The following is a 16471-nucleotide window of genomic DNA, read 5'->3' as shown; positions in this document are numbered from 1 at the left end:
ATGTCTCTTCTGCAATATGGATAAAATCAATTATGGAACAAGCTATGGTTTGTGCATTTTGCTGCTTAGAATAATTTCTAGCAGAGGTGAAGACTATATTTTTTAAAGAATTATTGTGGCAAATTTGATTAAAAAGTAACCACAGTAGAAGTCTGAATTGTACTATAATCAGAATGCATGAGTTTTTGATCACAGGGCCTCGGACAACTCACACTTATGAACTTTCAGTTTTCTCTTTTGTAAAATATAAAAGATAGAACTGTGTCACTGTTTATCTTTTTTATGTGCAGATATATGGGACTGAAGAGATATATAAGGTAAAAGAGGAAAAACAGTACCCTGGTGACATAGATATTATTAACATGGGAGGAAGTGAGGATTTAGGAAGATTAAGTATCTTGTGAAAGGTTATACAAGGGAGTGGCTGAGTTGTGCCAAGGTTCATAAACTCTTCTTACCATTTTCATCTTGGAAATATATATGAAAAGATAATTCCTGAGTTTGTCACTTTGCTCTCTTTACAGATTTTGTATAGCAGTTACTGTTTAATCCCTGGCTGTAGTATGTGTACAATGGTTTTGACTTTATGTGCATAAGAATTATCTAGTAAGCTTGTTTAAAATGTGGGTTTTGGAATACCCTTTACCTCCCACACTGATTCACTGTGTCTGGTGTGGAACCCAGGAATCCTTATTTTTAACAACTACTCCCCAGGTGATTCCATCACAGGTGATCCACAGATTACCTTTTGAGAAAAGCCTATCTCCATCACATAGAGGATTTTAGCAGAAAAGCAGGTATCTTTCTGTTTTTTTAGAATCCAGCATATTGGCAGTGTCTAGGTCCTATCAAAATACCTAATTAAATATGTTTCATAAAGCTGAAATGACCTCAGGTTCAGTATGACCCAATTTATCTTTAATTGCATGGATTTGAACTGAGCCCCCCAAATGATTTAATACATATAATTATATGCATATACACAAGGTAGATGCTTTCTGTGTTGGAAGAACAAAGAGTATTATTAATTGCTGATTTTTCAGCTAGATTTGATATTAAAATTCTTAAGGGAAATTTATTGTATCAATTTAGTAGATCAAAAAGAAACAGTGATATCTCTGGATTAGATTTTTAAGAAGTATGTAAATTTAATTCTGCGAAACGAAGCAAAACAGAACTGTGAGGCCTTGAGGTAATGTTTCCACAAATCTTTGCCTAGTCCATTCTTTAGAAATCATAGAGGAAGGTGCTCTACCGACGCTTTTATAAATCTTCTCTTCTGTCTCCTCATTAAATTGACTTTAGCCTAAATCGATCTGCTTAGCATACAGTGGTTGACTTTATACCTGAAGGTATCTAATCACCCTTTGTCTAATCCAGAACTGGTAATAGATCAATGGACAAACAAATTCAAGATTATTTTCAGGTTACTGAAATTCCTTGCAATTCTTTGTCAGGATAAACATCAAAGGGCTAGCAATTTTTCTGTTTGCTTGTTTTTACTGTCATATGACAAACTATTTATGGTATTCTAGGAAGGTGTAAGAAGAATATTAATTTCAAAGTCAAAAGAAGAGGCCAGTCTAGGAGTTATTCTACCCAGACCAAAGGTTTTGAATATTTGAGATGTAGTGTCTGTGTGGTCAGAAAACTAACCATTTTCCCAGAAAGCCTACTTAGTGTTATTTGCATTGTGTGGACTGTTGCGTGATTGATGAATGATGGGACCATTAAGATGCCACACTCCAAAATGTAGTAGGTGGACATTTTTTTGGAGAGAAAAAAAGAAAACTACTAATGTGTATCAGTGTCTATCTAGAATCTTAAAAGACTCCAGGTTAATAAGGACCTTCAAGGCTACCTAGTTTAATCATTCACCTAATTATGGGCCTCTACTGTATTCTGTTTGACTGTTGTTTTTAAAAATGTGACCACTTTGGAGTCTTTGGCTTATAGTTAAAAAAGCAGATGGCTGGACTTCAATTTTGTTTAAAAAAGAATTGTGTTTATTGTAGGAAAATTCTGGAGAAGATGATGTTTCCCTATACCAATATGTCAGCGAATTACCACCTCACCTTTAATGCTGCTTACAAGAAACACATTTCTTCTATAAATGTAAAGAATTTATTAAAAATCATAGCAATTTGATTTAAATAAAATTAACCATAAAGAAAAGGAGAAAGAATTCACCATTAATGAACACCTGATAGTACTAGTCTCTGTGTTAGGGCTTTATATGTAATCCTTTCAAAGATGTTATGAGAGCAGTATCATTACCATGTCTTACAAATGACATGGGTTTAAAAAGTACTAAACTAAAGGGTTTAGAAAGTACTAAACAATTTACCCAATTTCATATAACTAGTAAGTGGCAAAACAAGCTTCTAACTTGTCTGCTTGACTTGGAAGCCCATGATTTTTCTCACAGAGTCATTTGCTCTTCTCATTTATAATTTCCAGAAAAATCATCTGTGGAAAATCATAGCAATTATAGTTCTCACTTTTCCTCTATCCCACCTCTGACATCTACCCCAGCATTGTGGAGAATCATAATATGCAATAGAAAAACATGGGCCTGGTAATCAGATCACATCTTCTACCTTCTGTGTAACTTTGAAAGGTATCTTCTTTTTGAAATTCAGTTTATTCATCTGTAACGTGGGTATAAAATAATCAGCCTCAATAGCACTTTCTAAGTGTTGTCTTCCTCTTCCTTCAATCAAGAAGGAAAGAAGAGTGGGAGTAGGGTAAATATACTGAGGCAGGAGAAAATTTTATCTTCTCTCCACCTACTGTATCATATGTACCACCACCAATCCTAAATAGATGCCTTAGGACAATCTGCTGAAATAGTTGGACTGGAGACATTACAAACTATTGAAAGACAGATTAATGATAGCCATGAAGGAAACAGCTCTGTAGTTCTGGTCCATTCAGTCCGTTCAGGTGAGTCGCTCAGTTGTGTCCGACTCTTTGCAACTCCACAGACTGCAGCATGCCAAGCCTGCCTGTCCATCGGACTCTAGAAAGAGTTTACGCAAACTCACGTCCATTGAGTTGGTGATGCCATCCAACCTTCTTATCCTCTGTCATGCCCTTCTTTCGCCTTCAACCTTTCCCAGCTTCAGGGTCTTTTCCAATAAGTCAGCTCTTCACATCAGGTATCCAAAGTATTGGGGTTTCAGCTTCAACATCAGTGATTCCAATGAACATTCAGCCTGATTAACTTTAGGACGGACTGGTTGGATCTGCTTGCAGTCCAAGGGACTCTCAAGAGACTTCAACACCACAGTTCAAAAGCATCAATTCTTTAGCACTCAGCTTTCTTTATAGTCCAACACTCACATCCATACATGACTACAGGAAAAACCATAGCGTTGACTAGATGAACTTTGTTGGCAAAGTAATGTCTCTGACTTTTAATATGCTGTCTAAGTTGTTCATAACTTTTCTCCCAAGGAGTAAGCGTCTTTTAGTTTCATGGCTGCAGTAACCATCTGCAGTGATTTTGGAACCCCAAAAAATAAAGTCTGCCACTGTTTCCACTGTTTCTCCATCTATTTTCCATGAAGTGATGGAATGGGATGATATGATCTTTGTTTTCTGAATGTTGACTTTCAGCCAACTTTTTTACTCTCCTTCTTCATTTTCATCAAGAGGCTCTTTAGTTCTTCACTTTCTACCATAACGGTGGTGTCATCTCCATATCTGAGGTTATTGTATTTTTCCTGGCAATCTTGATTGCAACTTGTGCTTCATCCAGCCCAGCATTTCTCATGATTTACTCTGCATATAAGTTAAATAAGCAGGGTGATAATATACAGCCTTGAGGTACTCCTTTTCCTATTTGGAACCAGTCTGTTGTTCCACGTCCAGTTCTAACTGTTGCTTCCTGACCTACATACAGATTTCTTAAGAGGTAGATCAAGTGGTCTGGTATTCCCATCTGTTTCAGAATTTTCCACAGTTGATTGTGATCCACAAAGTCAAAGGCTTTGGCATAGTCAATAAAGAAGAAATAGATGTTTTTCTGGAACTCTCTTGCTTTTTCCATGATCCAGCGGATGTTGGCAATTTGATCTCTGTTCCTCTGCCTTTTCTAAAACCAGCTTGAACATCTGGAAGTTCACAGTTCACATATTGATAAAGCCTGGCTTGGAGAATTTTGAGCATTACTTTGCTAGCATGTGAGATAAGTGCAATTGTGCAATAGTTTGAGCATTCTTTGGCATTGCTTTTCTGAGGGATTAGAATGAAAACTGACCTTTTCCAGTCCTGTGGCCACTGCTGAGTTTTCCAAATTTGTTGACATATTGAGTGCAGCACTTTCATAGCATCTTTCAGGATTTGAAATAGTTCAACTGAAATTCCATCACCTCCACTAGCTTTGTTCGTAGTGATGCTTCCTAAGGCCCACTTGACTTCACATTCCAGGATGTCTGGCTCTAGGTTACTGATCATACCATCTTGATTATCTGGGTCATGAAGAACTTTTTTGTACAGTTCTGTGTATTCTTGCCACTTCTTCTTAATATCTTCTGCTTCTGTTAGGTCCATACAATTTCTGTCCTTATTGAGCCCATCTTTGCATGAAATGTTCCTTAGTATCTCTAATTTTCTTGAAGAGGTCTCTAGTCTTTCCCATTCTATTGTTTTCCTCTATTTCTTTGCACTGATCACTGAGGAAGGCTTTCTTATCTCTCCTTGCTATTCTTTGGGACTCTGCATTCAGATGGGTATATCTTTCCTTTCCTCCTTTGCTTTTTGCTTCTCTACTTTTCACAGCTATTTGTAAGGCCTCCTCAGAGAGCCATTTTGCTTTTTTTGCATTTCTTTTTCTTGGGGATGGTCTTGCTCCCTGTATCCTGTACAATGTCATGAACCTCTGTCCATAGTTCACCAGGCACTCTGTCTATCAGATCTAATCCCTTAAATCCATTTCTCACTTCCACTGTATGCTGCTGCTGCTGGTGCCGCTAAGTCACTTCGGTCGTGTCCCACTCTGTGAGACCCCATAGACAGCAGCCCACCAGGATCCCCCATCCCTGGGATTCTCCAGGCATGAACACTGGAGTAGGTTGCCATTTCCTTCTTCAGTGCATGAAAGTGAAAAGTGAAAGTGAAGACAGTCAGTTATATCAGACTCTTAGTGACCCCACGGACTGCAGCCTACCAGGCTCCTCTATCCATGGGATTTTCCAGTCAAGAGTATTGGAGTGGGTTGCCATTGCTTTCTCCTTCCACTGTATAATTGTAAGGAATTTGATCTAGGTCATACCTGAATGGTCTAGTGGTTTTCCCCACTTTCTTCAATTTCAGTCTGAATTTGGCAATAAGGAGTTCATGATCTGAGCCACAGTCAGCTCCCGGTCTTGTTTTTGCAGACTGTAAAGAGCTTCTCCATCTTTGGCTGCAAAGACTATAATCAATCTGATTTTGGTGTTGACCATTTGGTGATGTCCATGTGTAGAGTCTTCTCTTGTTTGTTGGAAGAGGGTGTTTGCTATGCCCAGTGCCTTCTCTTGGCAGAACTCTATTAGCCTTTGCTCTTCTTCCTTCTGTACTCCAAGGCCAAATTTGCCTGTTACTCCAGGTGTTTTTTTGACTTCCTGCTTTTGCATTCCAGTTCCCTGTAATAAAAAGGACATCTTTTTGGTAGTTCTGATTATGCAGCTGTTAATTTAAATCACTTCTAATATTCTTGGACATTAATTTTGCAGAAATGCATTCTCTCATAATTCAACCAGTATCCTATGTTGCTAATCTTCAGGGGAATATTCTAGACTTGAACATACTTTAATAAGCAGATTCTTGGCTTAAGAACAACTTGATTGAATATTAACAATGCATCTTTATTGCATCTTTAATTCCAAGGACATAAGCATATTTTTGCTATAATCATACCATTAAGCATATATTTACTCAATTACTTTGAATAGGTTAAGTGAGGTTGTTCCCTCCACCCTTTTATTGCATAATCTTATACTGTATTAACACACTTATATATGTTTCTACCACTGTTCTATACCTCTATTTTAGAGTATTTCACCTTTAGAAAAATTTTTTAAAATTATGTGCTCCATCGTTTGTTTCTGCTTAGCTGAGTATTAAACTGAGTTTTATCGAATTTTTCTTGAAGACAGAAATAATCTTTTTGTACTATTAGTTTTATTTTCATCTAGACTTTTAAAGATCAACACATTTGTCATATTTACAGTTGAATGTCAAGACCAGCTGCGAATTAAGCAGAGACAGTGGATTATGTGGCTCAGATGGCATTCCCATTTTGGAGAGTGATCCTGATTTGAGGAAAGTCAGGGGTGTTTCGGGGAAGGTGATGGCACCCCACTCCAGTACTCTCGCCTGGAAAATCCTATGGATAGAGGAGCCTGGTAGGCTACAGTCCATGGGGTCGCGAAGAGTCAGACATGACTGAGCAACTTCACTTTCACTTTTCACTTTCATACATTGGAGAAGGAAATGGCAACCCACTCCAGTATTCTTGCCTGGAGAATCCCAGGGGCAGAGAAGTCTAGTGGGCTACCGTCTATGGGGTCGCACAGAGTTGGGCACGACTGAAGCGACTTAGCAGCAGCAGCAGCAGCAGGGGTATTTAGCTCTGGATTAGAGGTGATCTCTATCGCAGTTGTGGTTCCGCCTCTAGGTCTGTGCCCCTTTCCTTTGCAGGGACACACAATTACTGTAAAACTGAAAGTTTGGGTTAGAACTGCTCTTAGTTCCTTTCTACCTGGAAAGTCTTAAGAGTGTATGTTTGTTTGTTTGTTTGTTAACGAACTCATGCAACTCTTTAACATCGGTAAGTCCCCATGGCCACTATACATTTCTTACTATACACTATGTGCAGCCTCTGTCAGGCACTCTTAGACATAGATGGATCTGGCATAATTTTTAAGTATTCTGCCTCACCAGCACCTCGTTGTATTTGGGTAAGGCTGATTCCCCCTAGATAAGAAGCAGATCTTACGTGGGTAGGTCAGAATGATGTGTAAAAGTCCTCACCAGTTTCTTTCGAATCCCTTATCAGTTGCTTTCTGTCCCTTGTTATTCTTATTCTTCCTTAAGAGATGTGAGCGCACACTTAGTGCCTAGTTCAGGGCGATGATTCCATCCATGGACAATTGTAGGGAATAAGTCAAGGTGCTCTCTCTTTTCTACATGCAGGGAGCAATAGACTGAGGCGAACCTGTAAAGAAATCTCTCAGAGAACGGACAACCATTCCTTACACATTTATAGTAATAATACTTCTAGGTCCCTGTCACAGATTATTTATGGTTGCTCTTACATTTCCAATATGCATTATTCTACATTGAAAAGGCACTAGCACATCCAGAATAATAGGCCCTTTGTTATTTTTTTTCATTAACTTCCTTACTCCCCCTCAATCAGTTATAAAAAGCTGTTTCTACTGATGTTTTTTAACACTTCCTACTTTAGTATTAACAGTAAATTTAATTACCATGTTGTTTACCTATTCTGTTTTCCTTAATAAGCATCTAAATTACTGGACTCAAACCACACTTGCAACACCTGATCATAACAATCCCCCAACGATGAGTCTTCATTTATCATTGTCTTTGACTTTTAATCCCTGAGGCCTTTAAAAAGTCCTGCAGAGCTGTGTTCTTAGTTAACATTTCTTGACTGCATGCTTGAAGTTAAATATTTTATGAGACTAATTTTTTGCATCCAGTTGCATTTATGTAAAAATTAAAAGGCAGATTGGCTAAGAGTAAACTCAGCCTGCTTATTCCCCATTAATTTGTGATATTCTTAGTTCATACATCTTTTTTTAAATTTCTTTTTTTTTTTTTTTTCAGTTTCTTTGCTCAAATTCTGGGATATTATTTTAGGACCCCTCTCTCAGGAAACTTGATTATTTACAGATTGATAAGTAAATATTCAGGAAAATCATGCATCTTCTTTATATTCCTTTCTAGGTTGTTGTTAGTCATACCTGACTCATTTTTACTGATGATACAGAGTGGGAGATAAAAGAAGGTTGTCAGTTCTTTGAGGACTAAAACTGTCATTCATTCATATTCCTTATGAATAGGAATATGAGGAATAGGAATAATAGGAATAAGGTTTAAATAGCAGATATTTAGTTAGTATTTCCTATAACTCTCAGTAGGCTACGAGCTCTGTTGGCCAGATCGCTTGTACACGTTGGACCCAGCAAGGACTACCCTATGTTGGTTGGCTTTCCCTCTCTCTTTTGTTCTTAATTTGTTTATTTTTCACATAAACATACATTTGTTTAATTTTTTTCACTGACATATAGTTTATTTTCTGTGAAATACACTGATCTTAGATATACAGTTTGATAATTTCTGACCAATGTGTACACACATAACCCACATCCTACCAAACTACAGAACATTGTCTTTATCTTAAATTTCCTTATGTTTCCTCCCAGTCAAAACCTCCCTCTTTTTTTTTTTTTTTAAAGCATATACTAGTTCTGTCTGTTATAGAACTTCAAACAGTAGGAACTCTTGTGTTCAACAGATTTTACCAGTTTTTGTGGTTTGTCCTTGTAGCTCATCCAGCATATTTTGTTTCATATTGTTAATGGGCATTGAATATATCACAATTTCAAATCCATTCTCCTGTTGTTGAATTAGTATAAATTTGAAACAATTAGCATTCTCTACAGTCTTTAGCTATTGTGAATTAAGCTGCTATGAACATTCCTATACAAGTCATCTGTGTATGCATGTGTATGTGTATCTATTTTTGTTTCTCTTAAGCAGATACCTAGAAATGGTGTTGCTAAGAGGTAAGCATATGTTTATGAAAACTTCCAGTTGATTCCTCAAATGATTACTATTCTATGCTCTCACTAGCAATGTGTGAGAGTTCCAGTTCTTCCAAATCCTTGCCCACAGTAGGCATTCTCAGTCTCAGTTGTATCCTGCTGGGGATGGACAATAGGACAGCCACTTTGTAAAACAATCTGATGATTCATCAAAATGTTAAACATAGTGTTGATGTATGACCCAACAATTCTCCTCCTTGGTACACACCTGAGAAAAATAAAAACATATGTTCTCACAGAAGTTTGTACAGGTTCAATCGTGGCAGCAATATTTATTTTATTTTTATTGAAGAATCATTGATTTACAATGTGTCAGGTATACAGCAAAGTGATACATATATATATATATATGCGTTTTCCATTATAGCTTATTACAAGATACTGAATATAGTTCCCTGTGCTAGACAGTTGGTCCTTGTTATTTATTTAATGTATATAACTTATATTTTATGTATATAACTGTGTATCTGTTCATCTCAAATTCCTAATTTATCCCCCCCTCCTTCCCCTTTTGGTAACCATAAGTTTGTTTTCTGTGTCTGTGAACCTATTTGTCTTTTGTAAATAGTTTATTTGTTTTTTTTTTATTGTGGAGTATATATATATATATTAGATTGTGTACCTTAGACTATATATATATTTGGATTGTGGCATATATATATATACATGTCACACCTTCTTTATTTTTCATCTGTCGATGGACATTTACGTTGCTTCCATGTCTTTCCTGTTGCGTATAGTGCTGCTGTGAATATTGAGGTGTGTGTTTGTTTTTTTTTTTTTTTACTTTGAATTTTTATCTTTTCTGGATATATGCCCAGGAGTTGGATTGCTCGATCATAATGGTGGTTCCATTTTTAGTTTTTTAAGGAATCTCCATGCTGTTATCCACAGTGGCTGCACCAATTTACATCTGCACCAACAGTGTAGAAGGGTTCTCTTTTCTCCACACCTTCTCCAGCATGTATTATCTGTAGACATTTTGATGATGGACATTCTGATCAGTGTGAGGTGATACCTCATTGTAGTTTTGATAACATCACTACTCATAATAACCAGAATAGAAAATGGTTCAATGTTTATCAACTAATAAGTTGAAAAAAATGAAGCATATTCATACAATGGAATATTAGCAACAAAAAATAATGAAGCAGTAATATATGTTACAATATGCATGAATCTTTAAATCAATGTGCAAAGTAAAAGAAACCAATCACATGGCTACACAGTGCATGATTCCATTTATATAAAATGTCCAAAACAGAAAAATGTAGATAGAAAGTAGATTTATGGTTTTCTATGGCTTGGGGGATTGGAGAAGGAAATGACAACCCACTCCAGTGTTCTTGTCTGGAGAATCACAGGGATGGGGGAGCCTGGTGGGCTGCTGTCTATGGGGTCGCATAGAGTTGGACACGACTGAAGCGACTTAGCAGCAGCAGCAGCAAGGCTTGGGGGGCAGGAAGGGGAAAAAGGAGAAACAAGGAGAAAGACATGCTATGGGATTTTTATCAGAGGGGACAAAATGTTCTAAAATTGAAAGTGGTGATAGATGTATAGACCTGTGACTATACTAAAAAACCATTGAATTGTACACTTATGGGTGAATTGTGTGCTGTGTGAATTATATCTCAACAACACTATTTTTTTCCCAAAAGAACTTAATGAAGAGGGCATATAAGTACAAAGGCCCTGAGGCAGAGAATGGTTGGTGTGAATGAGGAGCAACTGGAAGCCCTGTGTTACTTGAATGGAGTGAACACAGCAGAGAAAGTAGCAAGAGATGAGGTTGGAGAGGTAGGTAGGGGCCAGGATATGTAGGGCTGTGTAGCCCACGAGGCGTGTAGAGTATTATGAATGTTGTAGGTGGTCCCTGGAGGGTTCTAGACAGAGAATTAGGGTGATCTGATGGGTATAATAAAAGCACTCTGCTTCCCTCGTGGCTCAGATGATAAAGAATCCTCCTGCAGTTCAGGAGACCTGGGTTTCATTCCTGGGTAGGGAAGATCCCCTGGAGAAGACAATCGTGATCCACTCCAGTATTCTTGCTTGGCAAATGCCATGGAGGGGAGGATCTTGGCAGGCTATAATCCATGGGGTCACAAAGAGCTGGACATGACTGAGCAACTTTCACTCTCTGCTGTCTGTATGGGGTGGAAACTACAGAATGGGAACAGGGAGAACAATTAGGAAACTCTGGCAGGAGTCTGAATGAGAAACAGTTGTGGGTGGGACCAGAATGAAAGCTGCAGTGGTCATGAAAAGTGGATGTATTAATATTTTGAAGTCACAACTTCTTGGCACAGGAGATATTTGATGTAAGGGAAAGAAAACTATTAAGGAAAAAAAAAAAGTGTGTATTTGGATGTGTGGTCCACTCCATAATAAAGCAAAAGCTGACTTCATTATTTTAGTTTGTTCTAAAGACACAATAACAGTTTCCCAGGTGGTGCAATGGTAAAGAATCTACGTGCAATGCAGGAGACGTGGCAGAAGCCATGGGTTCAAACCTTGGGTGGGGAAGATCCCTTGGAATAGGAAGTGGCAACCCACTCTACTCTAGTATTCTTGCCTGAAAAATCCCATGGACAGAGGAACCTGGTGGGCTACAATCCATGGGATTGCAAAGAGTAGGACACATCTGAGCACGCAAACACAGAACATTTTATTTGGAAGCGATAACAAAATGGTCACATTTTTGTCTCTGCAAGCTCATATTTTATTCATATCCAAATAAACTCAGAGAATGTTCTTAATATTGTTGATATAAGAAGCAAATTATCTATAAAGTTCAAACACATATTTTACATACATGGTAATGACCTAAGAGAGAGAGACAGAATGTTCTCTGGAAACATATTTCCCTGTGAAAATTTCATGTTGTAGTCCTGAACTGAATGTTTGCAATTGATCATTATATTTTCTCTTTTCTTAGCTTTGAGGTAATTGTTTAAACATTGGGACATCTTGCTGCTGGACGATTTTTGTGCAGCCATTTTTACCTTCTCACATGGCTTCTTCTTATGTCTTCCATTGTTTATATATTAAACCTGATTCTGCAAATCTAAGTACTATTTAAATTAAATGCTCATTTTCTTTATGTAATCATTTCATAGTTGGTGTCTTTGCAGCAATGGATTTATTTTCTAAGTAGCATTTTGAAGTACAATGTACATGTGGAAAAGTGTCAGCAACATTTAAATTTTGTATTTTAAGTGATCATTTATATGCACACTGCACCTTGGGTGTATAGTTGTGAGACCAAGAGAAGATAAATAGTTCACTAGCCACAAAATGCATCAAGTGCATTGTTGACTGCAAAGATTACAGTGAGCTATAAGCTGGTTCATTTGTATTTCCATTAGGATCCACTGAATTGCATAATTATGCTATTGTGGTTGAGTGGTGACCTACAGTAAAGGTGCCTGTGGTTATTGCCTAAGATTCTTATCAAGATAAATAAAGGCCTTAAATATTCCAAATAAATTAGTCATCCTGAGACTCTTAGTGTTGCAGGTTTGTAGGCATTTCAGAAAATTCTTTTTAGGTTAACCCTAGCTTCATCTTTCTCATTTCCTATGTCCCTCGTGGGTAGATGAGGAATCCTTCCAGTAGGGTCTCTTTTTTGGTTTTAATGATAGCAAAGGGTGCTCTAATTCCCAGAAGCAGGTGATATAATTGACTACTATTCTCATTCATAAGACACTTTGGGAAGCCAATGATCTGGCCCTTAGTCATTCATGGTGGGTACTGCAATCAATCAGTATGGCTGACATTAATGCTGCCTGCCATCAAGTCTCCTGGGCTCCTTTCTCTATCTCTATTTTTATTTCCATGGTGGGAACACTCTCCAAGGATGAGGTGAGTATGGTGGTGGATTGTGACTCCCAGAGTGTTGAAGAAAGCATTGCAAGTGCCTCAGCTCTTGATTCATGGATAACAAGGTTGAAGACAGTTCTTACTGCCCACAAAGAATTTTAACTGGAGCTAGATGTTAGCAGGCTGAATCAGTAGAGAAGGCAAGTGCCAGGCATTTGGAGGTACATACTAAATAAAGGGAAGAGAAACCCCAGGGAAGGGAGAAGGTTTAAAGACAGAGGGGGCAATCGCTCTTTCCTGTACCAAGGAAACATGCCATGCTTCCTGCACATGGCAGGGGGCTGCAGATCAACCATCAAAGACATAAATAAAATTCTGGCAAGCTTCCTGATGCAAGCAGTACTCCATAAATTTTCACAACATGAATAACATTTATTGTTGTTGTATTATTCAATCTGATTTTTCCTCATAATGGAGATAGCTTGTATTTTTAAATTGCATTCATAGTGACCAGTGTTTTACAATTGAAATCAGCAACCTAGGGTGCAAGCTGATCAGTTTACCTCACTGAAAAGCAGTTAGAAATAACCCATGCAAGCATCTAGCCCTGCCTCAATCTAGACCCTGCTCATTTCCTGCTCATACAGCTTATAATCATTAAGTTACAAGCATATATGTCAGAACTACTGTGAAAGTAAGTCCTTAAGTAGGTACTATAGATGCCTATCAATCAAATGTGAGTGTAAAGAATAGTTGCATATTTTCTCATCAGCTCTATTAATAACAAACTGAGAGTGGGAGAGACAGTCTTGTTAATGCTTCTGTTTTTTTTTGCATGCATGATTTAATATGTCCAGTCATATGTACTTTTATAGATGTAGGAGTAACAGTGGTAATAGATCTCAAAATATCTATTATTATTGCAATTCTCATTTTTGACCTGCGACTGGGCTTTGGACATTTTTAAACAGAAAAGTTAGTAATATAATTGAAAGCTGACTGTCTTCTTGGCCAGTAACTCTAGAATGCCAGCTTCATTGTTTATAATGGATAAAACTGGAAAAATGGAATAGTAATGGTTAGCTCAGCAGGTAGAATAAGCAGGTGATGAAAACATTGGCTCCTCTGCTCTACCGTTCTGAAGGAGACATTTTTGAAACAATAAACATATTCTAGCTGGCCAGCTTTCACTCATGGTATACCTTAAATCAAACACACAAAAATAATACAACAATGAAAAGCGTGCACCCTGGAGTCAAGCTCTCTGTAATAATTCCAAATAAGTTACTTAAAACTAAATTTTCTCATGTACAAAATAGGATATTATTTATACCTAATGTGTATGGTTTCAATGAGGAAGAAGTAGTATATGCATCTGATACTAGTCTAACACATATCTTTATCATTTGACCACTCCACATATTTCAGTTTCCTAAGGGGGAAAAACAACAGTATTCATTATAGAAGGAAACTCATAAATTAAAACTTCTTTCATTCCCAATTCCCAATTTGATTACCAAAAAACTTTCTAAGAAATAATCTGATTATCAAGATCAGCTCTATCACAGCCAAAGATGTAGAACAGGTGGAGCTAGCAGGACATAGGCAGTCATGAACTTTTTATTGACATGTTAGTCACATAACATAAAATGCACTACCTCAAGTGTGCAATGCAGTGACTTTTAGTATGTTCACTGTGTTTTGCAACCATTACCACTATCTAATTTCAGAATATTTCCATCGCCCCAATTGGAAAACCCATAACCCCAAACCTATTAGCAGTTCCAATTTTCCTCTTTCCCCTATCACTCACTAATTTACTTTCTATCCCTATGGATATACTAATCCTGAGCACTTCATATATATGGAATCTTAAAATATGTTGCCTCTTGTATCTGCCGTCTCTCAGAATAAGTTTTTCAAGGTTCATCCATGTTGTAGCATGTAACAGTACTTCACTTCTTTTTGTGATTAAATAATATTCAATAGTATGGACACCCAGGTGGTGCTAGTGGTAAAGAATCTACCTGCCAGTGCAAAAGATGCGGGGACTCAGATTATATCCTTGAGTCAGGAAGACCCGCAGAAGGAGGAAACAGCATCCCACTCCGGTGTTCTTGCCTGGTAAATTGTATGGACAGAGGAGCCTGGAAGGCTACAGTCCATGGGGTCACAGAGAGTGACACGTGACTGAGTAGTTGAGCAAACAAACAAAAATTTTGTTTATTTATTCACCAGTTAATGAACATTTGAATCCTTCCCATTTGGGATTATTATGAATAATGCTGCTATAAACGTTCGTGTTTAAGTTTTTGTGTCAACATGTTTTAAATTCTCTCAGTATATACCTAAGATTGAAACTGCTGATTCAATTTTATTGCACTTCTGTTCTATTTTTAAGAAACTGCAAAAATGTTTTCCAAGGTGGCTACACCATTTTACATTCTCATTAGCAATATATGAGAATATCAATTTCTCTTCATACTTACTAATACTTTTCCCTTTTCTTTTGAGCATAACCATCTTAATAGGTAGAGTGTGATCTCACTGTGGTTTTGATTTGCATTTCTCTAATAACCAATCATGTTGAGTTTTTCATGTGCTTATTGGCAATTTGTATATCTTCTTTGGAGAAATATCTCTCCATCAATTGATGGACCCTTTAAAATTGGATTGTATGCCTTTTTACTTTTGTATGGGAGTCTTTTGTATATTCTGAATCCCAGACCCTATATAATTTGCAAAATGAAATACTAAAATTTATAATTTGCAGATATTTTATTTCTTTCAGTGGGTTGTTTCTTCACTTTATCAGTAGTGTTTTTAGAGACATAGTTTTTTTTTTAATTAACAAAGTCCATTTATTTCTTTGATTGCTTATGTTGTAGGTATTTAAGAAACTGTTACCTAGTCCAAATCTGTGCACATTTACACCACTGTTTTCTCCTAAGAGTTGTGTGGTTTGAGTTCTTGCATTTAAGTCTTTGTTTCATTTTGAGTTAATTTTTACATACTGTGTGACATAGGAGTCCAACTTAATTCTTTTGCATATGGACGTATAATCATCTTGGTCATGAATTTTTGAGAGATCCAGTCCTAGATAGTTCCTAAAACCCAAATGACATCTGGGCTAATTCTGCTTCTTATCGGTTGAGCTTAATAGTTTGAATCTTTGAAAACTATAGGTAGTTTTAAAAACATTTCCAATTAAACAGAAAATTTGAAGGACAGAAGAAATACTAAGAAAAAATGAAAATCACTCATACACCTAAAACTTAAGGCTAACCAGTTTAAATATTTTGCTGTATATATTTCTGTCTTCTATTTTTGTATTCATATCATAATATGCCTAATCTTTTATAAATATATTTTAATTGAGAATTTTACTGTGGCAAATTTTAAAAATTTTATTCATAGTATTCGATCATGTGACTGTACTATCAATTTCATTTTTCAATGTTACAGTTTTTTTAAATTAAGTGTTACTATGAGTATTCTTATACCTTAATGTATATATATGACTCTGATTATTTCCCTAGGTAAATTAATAGGATTTGAATTTCAGTATCAGAGGCTTTTGGTTGATATTGCCTGCTCTCTAGATATACTTCAAGTGATGATTGATTTTTGTCTCTGGAGTTCTTTTTAATTCTTTCTTAGGATTTTTATCTCTCTGATTACATTTTTCATCTGTTGCCTGTTACCCACTTTCTCCATTAGAGCCTTTAGCCTATTAATCATAGCTGTTTTAAATTCTCTGTCTGATAATCCCACATCTCTGCCATATCTGCTTCTGACACTTGTTCTGTCTC

This window comes from Capricornis sumatraensis, chromosome 5, assembly GCF_032405125.1.
Source record: "Capricornis sumatraensis isolate serow.1 chromosome 5, serow.2, whole genome shotgun sequence".
In the NCBI taxonomy this organism is placed as follows: domain Eukaryota; kingdom Metazoa; phylum Chordata; class Mammalia; order Artiodactyla; family Bovidae; genus Capricornis; species Capricornis sumatraensis.
Note: the sequence above shows the minus strand (reverse complement) of the source record.